The sequence below is a fragment of the Solanum lycopersicum genome, chromosome 12 (genome assembly GCF_036512215.1).
Source record: "Solanum lycopersicum chromosome 12, SLM_r2.1".
Classification (NCBI taxonomy): domain Eukaryota; kingdom Viridiplantae; phylum Streptophyta; class Magnoliopsida; order Solanales; family Solanaceae; genus Solanum; species Solanum lycopersicum.
In genome coordinates this window covers 50,479,717-50,493,033 of record NC_090811.1, presented here as the reverse complement: position 1 = coordinate 50,493,033, position 13,317 = coordinate 50,479,717, and the positions used below count along the sequence as shown (strand labels likewise).

At 38.7% G+C, this 13,317-nt stretch overlaps 1 pseudogene; it reads right to left on the bottom strand.

Annotated features, from left to right (window-relative positions):
• Positions 1-10,557, bottom strand: part of LOC101265110 (peptidyl-prolyl cis-trans isomerase CYP59-like) — a 58,787-nt pseudogene extending 48,230 nt beyond the window's left edge.
• Positions 10,558-13,317: the final 2,760 nt, after the last annotated feature.

The window sequence follows — 13,317 nt, the reverse complement described above, 5'->3', positions numbered from 1 at the left end:
GTTAAGAATAAAAGATGGCAATAATACCCCACTAATTAACTTAGGGTTACCTCTTTTAACCCCAAGAATTTGAGTTATTAATATAAACCCACGAACTTTATAATTAAGGCAAGAACAGTAAAAAACGTCCCTTAAAACTTAACCAGAAATCCGATTCTGCCTGGGATTTGCGCAACCTGTGACGGGCCGTCGTGCCTGCGACGGTCCGTCCTGCAGGTCGTCGCAGAGTTCAGAGACCCAATATTTCCACCAAGGGTCTGTGACGGTCCGTCACACCTGTGACGGTCCGTCACACCTGTGACGGTCCGTCACACCTGTGACGGTCCGTCCTGCCATTCCGTCACAAAGTTCAGAGAGTCGATTTTCAGTACCCAATTTCAGATTTCCTAAGTGTTTTGAAATGAGACCCTGCGACGGTCCGTCGTGCCCATGACGTTCCATCGTGGGGTCCGTCGCTTCTGCCAGTTTTTCCAGAATTGAAGTCTGTTGCTCAAAACGACTAAATGGGTCGTTACATTAGATACCAATTTACCCATCGTTCGTCCCCGAACGATTAAAAGAAGGAAAACAAGGGCGAAAAGGAGTACTTGAATCTTTAAACAGATGTGGGTATCTTTCTCGCATATCCGCCTCCTTCTCCCAAGTGGCTTCTTCAACGGGTCGATTCTTCCATTGCACCTTGATGGATGCAATCTCTCTTGACCTTAACTTGCGAATTTATCTATCTAAAATAGCAACAGGCTCCTACTCATAAGACAAGTTCTCATCAAGCAAGACTGAATCCCAACGGATAATGTAGTTCCCATCCCCATGGTATCTTTTCAACATCGATACATGGAATACCGGGTGTACTCCGGACAGCCCTGGAGGCAAGGCTAACTCATAAGCCACCTCCCCTAGTCGCTTAAGTACTTCAAATGGTCCAATGTACCTTGGACTTAGTTTACCCCTTTTACCAAACCGCATCACCCCTTTCATGGGTGAAACTTTCAACAAGAGTTGTTCACCCTCCATGAACTCTAAGTCTCTAACCTTTCAATCTGCATATTCTTTTTGTCTACTTTGCGCCGCTAGAAGCTTTTCTTTAATAGACTTCACTTTTTCCATCGAATCCCTCAAGAGATCAGTACCCCAAGGTCTGACCTCGAACGCATCAAACCAACCAATGGGAGACCTACATCTCCTACCATACAATGCTTCAAATGGAGCCATATCAATGCTTGATACATAGCTATAATTGTATGAAAACTCCGCTATGGGTAAGAAGCTATCCCAATGGCCACCAAATTCTATCACACACGCACGAAGCATATCCTCCAACACTTGAATCGTTCGCTCAGACTGACCATCGGTCTGGGGATGGAACGCAGTACTAAGGTCCATCCTAGTACCCAATTCTGCATGCAGTGTTTTCCAAAACTTAGAAGTAAACTGCGTACGTCTATCTGATATGATGGATAGTGGAACCCCATGCAATCGCACCACTTCCGAGATGTAAAGTTTGGCTAACTTTTCTGCATTGTAAGTCAACCTTGACCGGAATGAAATGAGCAGATTTAGTTAACCTATAAACAATCACCCAAATGGAGTCATACCTACCCATTGTCTTCGGAAGACCAACCACAAAATCCATTGCAATTCTTTCCCACTTCCATTCCGGAATGGGCATTCTCTGAAGTGTTCCTCCGGGCCTTTGGTGTTCACACTTTACTTGTTGACAGTTCGGACACTTGGTAATAAAGTCGACAATATCCCGCTTCATTCTACTCCACCAAAAGTGTTGCTTTTGGTCACGATACCTCTTGGTTGCACCCGGATGTATAGAATACCTTGAACTATGAGCCTCTGTCAGAATAGTGTTGATCAAATCATCGACGCGGGGTACACATACCCTTCCATTGATTCTCAAAACACCTTCCTCATCGATTTGTGCTTCCTTAGCCTCTCCTCGCAATACTTTATCTTGAATTCTGCGCAGTTTCTCATCATCAGACTGTCTTCCCTTAATCTTGTCAAGAAAGGAAGATCTTGCCTTCACAGAAGCCAACAATCCTCCCCTCTCATTTACTTCTAATCTCATCAAGTCATTAGCTAGAGTCTGAACCTCTCTAGCCAATGGGCGTCTAGAAGCTTGCAAGTGAGCTAGATCCATGCTTCCCGCCTTCCTACTTAAAGCATCCGCTACAACATTCGCCTTCCCCGGATGATACAAGATAGTGATATCGTAGTCCTTTAGTAACTCCATCCATCTCCTCTGTCTTAAGTTCAAATCTTTCTAAGTAAAGACATACTGAAGGCTACGATGATCCGTATAGATCTCACACTTAACCCCATATAAATAGTGTCTCCATTATTTTAATGCAAACACTACCGCGGCCAATTCCAAATCATGAGTGGGATAGTTACGTTCATGCACTTTTAATTGTCTTGAGGCATAAGCAATCACACTCTTCTCTTGCATTAGTACTGCACCCAAACCAGAATAGGATGCATCACAATAAACAATGAAGTTCTTACCCTCTACTGGCAAGGTAAGGATAGGTGTGGTAGTCAACAAAGTCTTGAGCTTCTAAAAGCTTTCCTCACATTCATCCGACCATACAAATGGGACATTCTGCTTAGTCAAGTTCGTCAATTGGGTAGCAATAGAAGAGAATCCCTTGACAAATCAGCGGTAGTAGCTAGCTAACCCAACAAAGCTCCTTATTTCTGACACATTAGTGGGTCTTACCCAATTCTTCACTGTCTCAATCTTAGAAGGATCCACCATCACTCCATACTTAGAAACCACGTGCCCCAAGAAGGACACCGCATCTAGCCAAAACTCACACTTAGAGAACTTGGCATAAAGCTTTTTCTCCCTCAACATTTCCAATACCATTCTCAAATGCTTTTCATGTTCCTTATTGCTCTTTGAGTATACCAATATATCATCAATAAATACGATCACGAAGAGGTCAAAATATGGCTTAAAAATCCCGTTCATCAAGCTCATGAATGCAGCAGGGGCATTCGTAAGACCAAAGGACATCACTACAAATTCGTAATGCCCATACCTCGTTCGAAAAGAAGTCTTTGGCACATCCGTTGCCCGTATTTTCAATTGATGATAACCGGATCTCAAGTCAATCTTAGAGAAGACACAAGCACCTTGTAACTGATCGAACAAATCATCAATGCGGGAAAGAGGATACTTGTTCTTTATGGTTACCTTGTTTAGTTGTCTGTAGTCTATACACATTCGAAAACTCCCATCCTTCTTCTTTACAAACAAAACCGGAGCACCCCAAGGAGATGCACTTGGTCTAATGAAGCCTTTGTTCAATAACTCTTGAAGTTGTGCTTTTAACTCTCTTAACTCCGCGGGAGCCATTCTATAAGGGGGTATAGAAATGGGGCGAGTACCGGGTTCAAGATCAATACAGAAGTCAATATCCCTATCCGGTGGCATACAAGGAAGATCTGCAGGGAACACATCCAGAAACTCACGAACTACTGAAACCGACTCAATTGAAGGTACTTGGGTAGTGTCATCCTTGAGATGTGCCAAGAAAGCTAAACACCCTTTACTAATCATTTTCTTAGCACGAAGAAAGGAGACGATGTGGACCGGATTGGAAGTGTAGTCACCCTCCCACACTAACGGATCTGTCCCAGGCTTGGCTAACGTCACCGTTTTAGCATTACAATCCAAGATCGCAAATTGCGGATGAAGCCAAGTCATATTAAGAATTACATCAAAATCATCCATTTCTAAAATAACCAAATCTGCATAAGTGTTGCTCCCCACAAAGTTCACCAAACAAGACCTATATACCTTTTCAACTACCACAGACTCACCCACCGGAGTAGAAACACGAATAGGCATATCAAGTAATTCACAATGTAAATTTAGACCATTAGCAAATGAGGAAGATACATAAGAAAATGTGGATCCAGGATCAAACAATACAGAAGCCATGCAATCACAAACCAGAAGATTACCTGTGATGACAGCATCAGATGCCTCCGCTTCAGACCGCCCAGGGAAAGCATAACAATGGGCCCTATCGTTCGTCTGTCCGTTGCCCCTACCATGTTGTGATGTAGTGGCCCCAGTTTGCCCATTACCTCTGCCGTTTTGGTGACCACTATTACCTCGACCACCACGCCCTCTAGAAAAACGGCCTCTACCATGACCACCTTTACCTCTAGCTATTGGGGGTCTGTAACTTGGTCTGGAACAATTTCTCCTAATATGTCCAACCTCCCCACATCCATAACATTCTTTGGAGTCGATCATATGCCCCTCGGAGAAGTGTTGACCGGTCTGAGGTGGTCCCCCAACTACAGTCTGTAGTGAAGACTGAATTGGTCGGACTGAGTAATTTCCCGAACCCTGTCCTCTAGTGTAAGAACCATTAAACTCACCTCCCTTTCGAAGCCTTTTTGATGTCGATATTGTGGTGAAGTCGTCTGGCTTCACCCCTTCCACTTCTATCACAAAGTCTACCACCTCTTGGAAGGATTTTGCCGTTGCCGCTATCTGTAAGGCCGAAATCCGCAATTCTGACCTTAACCCCTTCACAAACCGGCGAATCCGCTCTTGAGGACTGAAACAGAGTTGAGTGGCATATCTGGATAGCGCACGAAACTTAGCCTCATAAGCATTAACCGACATCCTACCTTGCTCTAGGCTCAAGAAGTCATCCCTTTTCCGATCCCTCAAAGTTTGGGGGATATACTTCTCCATAAATAAACTAGAGAATGAGGCCCAAGTCATAGGTGGTGCCTCTATTGGTTGACACTCGATATGTGACCGCCACCACATTTTGGCGTTCCCTTGAAACTGATAACTCACGAACTCAACACCAAACCGTTCTACTATACCCATCTTGTGTAGTAGCTTATGACAGTCAACCAGAAAATCAGAAGCATCCTCTGATTCAGCGCCCTTGAAGACCGGAGGTTTCAATTTCAAGAACTTACTGAAAAGTTCGTGCTGATCATTTGTCATTATAGGCCCAGTAGTCAGACGTGGAAACGTGCCTATTTCCAATGGAACATCCATGCGGGGAGCCATAGTAGCCGCATGTTGTACTTCTGAAATCGGAGGTGTTGGCGCAGAAAACACTGGAGGTGCCTGACCTTGATCAGATAACCTGCTAAGATAAGCCAGAACCTGATTGATCATCTCTGGGGTAGGTTGGGGTGGCGTTTCCTCATTTTGCACTTGTTCAGTTTCCCCATCCTCCCCTTCTCTTATTACTTCCTCAGTCGGTGGGGGAGTCACTTCCCTAGTATCAGATGGGCTAGGTGTTTGTCCTCTCCCTCTAGAGGACGTCCTCCCATGACCTCTTCCACGGTCCCTTGTCGCTGTTCTTCCTCGAGCCACAGCCCCAGTGGCTGGCTCAGTTGTTTCTTGTCTGGCCGATGTTGGTGTTGGCGTAGTCGTCGCTCTAGTTCTAACCATCTGCGAAAGAGAGTGAAGATTGTAAGATACAAATTCGTATCGCCTAGATACCAATTGGACTCAAGTAGTAGCACGAAAGAAAGAATGAAAGAGTGAAATTTTCCTAAAGTCTTATAGCCTCTCAAAGTAATGTAAAGGCGTCCCCCTACCGTTCCTTAAGACTCTACTAGACCTGTTCTTGTGTGATGAGACCAACGAACCTAATGCTCTGATACCAAGTTTTTCACGACCCAAACCGGGTTGCGACTTGCACCCACACTTACCCTCCTATGTGAGCGAACCAACCAACCTAAACCTTAACATTTCAATGTAATAACAGCAGAAAATAATGCGGAAGACTTAACTCATTAATAAAATCAATTCAATAACTATCAATATTAAACATCTATTATTCCCAAAACCTGGAAGTCATCATCACAAGAACATCTACAATCAAATGACTAAACTAAGAGTATTCTAAAAGCTAAAAATACATAAGAAGCTAGTCCATGCCGGAAGTTCAAGGCATCAAGACTTGAAGAAGAAGATCCAGTCCAAGCTAGAAGCATTAGCTCACCCTGAATTTCCGATGTAGTAAGACTGGCTTGAATTACTCTTGAGTTGAAGACGATGGCACGTTTGCTGCACTCCACAAATAAACAAGAAGAAAACATAAAAGTAGGGGTCAGTACAAAACACGGGTACTGAGTAGATATCATCGGCCAACTCAAAATAGAAATTAATATATACCGAGTAATATCATAAAATAAACTATGATACTCAACATGTAGCAACAACAAATACTATATCATTAACAATTACCGTCAAGTTCACACATGAGGACTCAATCCCCAATACCATACTCATTTGGGAATCATGTTCGTTAGATTGAGTATATTAACATCTTTCAAGATTCATTATCTTTATTTCTCTTGTGTCGGTACGTGACACTCCGCTTCCTCCTATTCATTATTCCTCTTGTGTCGGTACGTGACACTCCGATCCCCTAAATCTACGTGTCGGTTCGTGACACCCGATCCCCTAATTCTACGTGTCGATTCGTGACACCCGATCCCCTAATTCTACATGTTGGTTCGTGACACCCGATCCCCTAATTCTACGTGTCGGTTCGTGACACCCGATCCCTTAATTCTACGTGTCAGTTCGTGACACCCGATCCCCTAATTCTACGTGTCGGTTCGTGACACCCGATCCCCTACATGTGTCGGTACGTGACACTCCTATCCACTAATATCATTCTGTAAATCATCAAGCCTTCTCTATACCAAGGCATCCTCAATCCCATTACTTTAATTCATCAAGCCTTTTTCTAAACCAAGGCATCATCATTAATAATGTATAATAAAGTTTCTTTTCAAGATTTGGGATTCAATATTTTCATCATGCTTATCTTATCACAATCACATAATAATATTCATGCAAACATACAATTAAGCATATAGTAGGGTTTACAATACTACCAATACATATCATTCTCTATTAAGAGTTCACTACGAAAGCATGAAAAACCATAACCTACCTCCACCGAAGAATTGAAATCAAGCAAGTTAATCCTCGAAGCTTGGTGTTTTCCTCCTCTTCTCGATCGTTTCTCTCTCTCCCTTCTTGTTCTTTCCATTTTCTAATTCAAACCCACTTTCTTTTACCCTAATTAGTATATAATTAAGAATAAAAGATGGCAATAATACCCCACTAATTAACTTAGGGTTACCTCTTTTAACCCCCAAGAATTTGAGTTATTAATATAAACCCACGAACTTTATAATTAAGGCAAGAACAGTCAAAAACGTCCCTTAAAACTTAACCAGAAATCTGATTCTGCCTGGGATTTGCGCAACCTGTGACGGGCCGTCGTGCCTGCGACTGTCCGTCCTGCAGGTCGTCGCAGAGTTCAGAGACCCAATATTTCCACCAAGGGTCTGTGACGGTCCGTCACACCTGTGACGGTCCGTCCTGCCATTCCGTCACAAAGTTCAGAGAGTCGATTTTCAGTACCCAATTTCAGATTTCCTAAGTGTTTTAAAACGAGACCCTGCGACGGTCCGTCGTGCCCATGACGTTCTGTCGTGGGGTCCGTCGCTTCTGCCAGTTTTTCCAGAATTGATGTCTGTTGCTCAAAACGACTAAACGGGTTGTTACATTACCCCATATAAAATGGGTTCCTCTCGGACACCCAGTCGTCTAATGAAGACTAACCTACGCCCTATCCACACCCAATCTTTCAATGAAGTGCGCTTGTATATGGGACTAGGACTCATCTTCTTGGACTGAGCCTCATGTGGCCCCACTCCTTAGGACATCAATCTAGTGGTCTTGATTTCATGACCTATCTCTCGAGCAAGCCAAAAACACATGGGTCGTTTTGTGTTTGCAACTAAAAATTCATTAAATTAAACCACAACCACTAGGTGAAATCACCATTAAAATGCATCTAATCCTATCAACAAACAAGTTTCAACAATAATATCAACACATATTTGCTAAATCATACCCCAAAAATGGGGATTTGTGGCCATACATTAAGCAATAATCAAATATACATAAAATTATAAAAAAAAATCAAATAGGTATAAGAAATTAAACCTTAGTATGAGCAAAGGAAAAAGAATGGAGAAGACCCGCTTTCGATTTGAGAAATAATAAATTCTTTCTTTAAGTCTCCCACAAAAACCCCTCCAAACTTGAAAGAAAATATCAACAACCTAAATTCTAAAAGTGAAAATTGATAATAATGTTTGTACCTTTTAAAATAATAATGAAGGCTAGTATTTATAGTTTTAACATTTAGTGCTGGCGAATTCGTATGACGAATTTAGTCGCGAATCGCCTAGAAGTTTGGCAATTAGTCCTTCTTCTTGTTCATGACTGGTTGTGCTTTATCTTCAGCGTCTATGCATTCTTGACGATTGGGTGGAATAATTATGCTTCGTGGAACTATTTGGTGAAGCACCGATCGCACTTTTTCATCGCCATTTTAATCATCTTCTTTTAGGGTTTCAATAGTTGGAACAAAGGGCGAAGTCACCAAGCATGCTTGACAATTATCAAGCTTCAACTTCAGTTGTTTTCACCCTTTTTGTTCCCATTTTGCGCCTAAGTGTGCATTCTTACACTAAAACTCCAAATCCCCGAAACTTAAGAGTTCTCAACAGTTATTGACATAAAATAAGAAATTGAGGAAACTATTTTCAAAAAAATAAAGTTCTAAATGAGTCCTATTTGTGAACTCATTACCATCAAATAGATAAAACTTCCCGGCAATAAAATTTCATTTCAATATATTTGGATGTGAAGGGTTATTTGATAGATAAAAGAGCATTATAAGTTTAAGAATTTTATAGACAAAAATTTTCTCTTCTTTTAATGTCTAGAGTCAGTAGTCGCCGGAGTTCACTGTGTATGGCTCAGTACACTATAGATAAAGAGATGTATGTAGCCTTTACAGGTACAAGACTCAGAAGGCACCAATCAGTATGAAGGTTTCATTATTTATATCATTACTACTCTCAAAACCAATTAAAAGTATCACCAAATTCACATCTCTATAGGCAGAACCATTTGTCATTTATAAACCAGTAAAGAACGGATGCAATCAAGCAAGATAAACTAGAACACACATAAAATTGAAATACATAACACATTGATGAAATTAATAACGATACAAAAGGATATTGCAAATTAGAGATTCAAATCGAGATCACATTAGAATCACTAAAATTTTCAAGATTTAGGTTCAAATAGTACGTTAATCTAACAACACCAAATTGTTTTTAAGCTAGTTTAAGGGCATCCCCATCCAAATCCTATGAAATAAGGTGGGACCATTCCGATAAAACAAGTTAATGTCACTACAAACATTGTTAAACATGGATAAAAAGTGTGAATGACATAATAAGCATAATTGAATCTATTTGACCATCCTTAATTTGGCTTCGTTATTTGCCGGTGTTTTATCCCTTTGTGATTTCTTGTCTCTTGTCTTGTTCTCAAAAATTTTGAGTACATTCTGTTACCATCTCCACCATGCCACTTGTGTCTTCTTCCTTCTGTTTCATGGCATCAACAGAACCATTGTTGAAACAAACACTGCTTCTTTGGTTTCTAGGTCGATATTCGGACAATAACTTTGCTACACTTTGACTGAAATCAACTCGTATCCTTTGATTATCAGTTTTAGTATTACTCATCTGAAAATATACTTGATCACGGGATTCCTTATCCTCAACTGACTATTCCTTTCTTGTGATCTCTAATAATTTCAGGGGATTCCTTTTCCTCAACTGACTATTCCCTTTCTTGTGATCTCTGATAATTTCAGCAGTTGTCACGGTTCCAAATCGTGAGAAAGTTATATACAATGCTTTCACTTCATTTTGCAGATTTAATTTACAAACAAAGAGCACATTGTAAGGGGTTTGATCTCAGCATCAGGAATGACTCTTACACTTTCAAGTAATACTGCTACGGAGTGTGCTTCCTTCTCTTCACAAACACCTAATTCCTCATCCTTTTGCATCAAGTCATCCTCTGTTGAACATCATCAATCTCATCTTACGGATTTCTTTCAGGTGAAGCATCTGGAATCAAGTCGACTAATTGGAAAGGATCATACAATATATAAGTGTGTTTGATTCGGCTATTTTGATAAGGCTTTACCTTGTCATCTACATAAGTTCCGTTTATCCTATTCGATGTGTCAAATCCAAGTGCAATCTCTCCAAAAACAGTACGCTCCCCATCAAGGGTGTTGAGATTATCACGTAACGTGATATAAAACTGAGAAGCATTTAGATTCTTCTATCTAGTACAAGCGCTAGCCATCACTACAGTTCCCGTCATTGAATGCTTCAAGCCAGAATGAATCCCATCATCGAAAAAATGATCCTGGTCACCACATAAAAATTTTTATATTGAATCCCCTCCCAATCCTTTTCCTTTTGGATCTCCCTTCTGCCTTGTGAAATGCTTTCGAACAATGTGAAAGATAAAATTATGTAATGCTTTATCTTGCATAACTTTATAATGTTTTTGCATGTTAAAGGGCATTGATCGGTGAACAAATCCTTTGCGATGTCCCCTAAACTTATCACAATCATCACCGACATAGCGGAGAACAACGGAGGATAATTTTTTAAAAAGAAATAACTGAAGAAAGCGAGAGAGTGTATATATATACAGAGAGGGATATTTCTGGTTTGTTTTATGGAATCTTAAGGCAAAAATAATGTAAAGTTTCCAAATTTATTTATTTATCCTACTTTCATTAGAAATAGAAATTTAGGATTTAATTTCCTTGTTCGAGAAGGATTGGGAAATTGTAGACAAAAAAGAGGGGACAAAACTCCTTTTTGTTTTTTGATGAATCACGTAGCATTTCCACGTGTGTTGTGGTTAGAATGAATTTGTTTTCTTTGAGTTTTCATATTGAGTTTGGTAAATATTTTGAGAAACAATATTTTCAAGAAAATAACTTCCTTGAAAATAAAAATAGTTGAGTTCCTTGAAAATCTATCATTACCACAATTGATAGAGTTTTCATCCTTTAGTAAGAGGTCTCCGGCTTGAATCTTAATTATAGAAAAAACTTTGGTACGAAGCATTTACCCCCGATTGAAGCCCTATAATAGTGGTGTATATGAAAGGGTTGGTTCGAATTTTTCAAATATAAAACCAAATCGTTTGTGACAAATTTTAAAATTTATAAATCAATATAAACTAAAAAAAATTGTGTTTTTCATGTTTTCCAACCTTGGATTTTTTTGTATAAGGTTCGGGTTTTTCAATACAAAACCATTAAACCATATGTGTCAATTTTTTAAATTTTTAAATCTAACCAAACTAATAATTTTTTGACTTTGCAGGTTCTTGAATTATTCTTGTAAAATGTTCATATAAACATATAATTAACTTGTGCACCATTTCTATAGTCCAACTTAACTAAAATTGTCTAAGGTATTTTTTAAGAAAATAACACAAAATATGAAATGAGTGTTGACAATAAAATATTCAATAATATAATAATGAAATTGTATAAAATAAATCTTACAAATTGATAAGTCATAATGGAAGTGATCATATTTCAAAAGTACTAAATTGTTCTAGACAAAGTCTAATAAGTATTTAGTTACATGATTAAACATTGAAGAAAAATTATAATTATGTTATGCATTTTAGATGTCTAAATAAGTGTACAACAACAGAACAAATTCAACGTTATTGTCATTCTTACTATTGAATTAATTTATTTTTTTAGCATTATTAGTCTAAAAACATTTAAAAAATATGTTAAAAGATATAAATTATGAAAATACATAAGCAATATTTAGAAACTACATCAAAGTAAATACTTTTATGCATAAAATAAAATCTAAAATTACATATATCATATCCGCTTGGTTTGGTCTCATGTTGACTTTTTTAATTTTAAATTGAAAACCAAACCATCCAAGATATAGTCGAAGTTTATTTTTTCAATACCAAATTAAATCAAATTCAAATTATTAGTCGAGCTTTATTTTCTTCTGATGTAACTCGATTTACGATTTGATTCATAACTATAACTTAGTACAAAATCATATCAGACCACCCCAATCATAACTCAAATATTAATATTCAAACAAATTTACGTCTTCTTTCCAGCAAAACATGTCTACCCCCCCCCCCCCCAAAAAAAACACCCCCAAAAATAATTCCTCTTCCCTTATGCATGTTTTGTAGTGAGCATATTGATATCCTTTTTAGTATAGGACACCAAACAGCGCTACACATTGATATCTAAATAGGGCTTAAAATGCATAGGTCGATCATATTATGTGGATACAACATCTATAATACATAACAATTTATGGATAGGTAAAGCCCAAATACTGTTCTCATCCATATTCAAAAATATCCCAACCAACTGTTCATTCTAACCCAGCACTACATGTCCGGTGAGTACATCTGGTCTGCTATATCGTTGTATATAGACGTTATGAATTTGTTCCTTTCTCTAATGACCATATTCATGGTTTTTAGCAATCAAAGATTGGAAGATAATACTAATTTCTTTCTCTATATGTATACTTATCATTTAGAGCTCGTAATAGAGGTGCCCTAGAATGCTTCATATGAAAAAGTCCTTCAGGACATGGAGGTGGGGGTTGTCACCTTGCAAGTCCCTTAATCAAAATCTATACCCTTGATTAGGTGAAAGAAAACCTTGTCAATTCGTATATCCTCCATCACATAAATAATATTATCCTTATATCACATATTATATGGAGAATAACTTGTGTCTTTCTATTAATAAAGACAAAATACTTTTATAAATACATATGCGTATATTAATCAAGACAAGATACTTTTACAAATACATATTCTTATATGAAAGGAAACAAACCGAAGTAAATCGAGGAAATCAACTAAGAATCTGCTCCAATTATTAAGTTAACTATATATAAAAGAGATAATATTTACACCGATTATATTCTATAACAATCCCCCTCAAGCTGGAGCATAGATGTTGATCATGCCCAGCTTGTCACAAAGGTAATTGAATCGAGCTCTATTTAATTCCTTTGCGCACAACTCAGCTAGTTGCTCTCCTGTCTTTACATAACCGGTGGAAATCAAGTTATTTTGGATGTTTTCACAAATAAAGTGATAAACTACATCGATGTTCTTTGTTCTTTAGTGATACACATGATTTGAGGATGTAAAGCAGCTTGATTATCACACTAGAGTTTTGCTGATGTAGAGTGTCTCACTCCAATTTATGTCAATATGTGATGTATCCACATGATCTCACTTGTGGACTGCGCCTTAGCTCTATATTCAGATTCCGCACTGGATCGCAATACAACGACTTGTTTCTTAATTCTCCA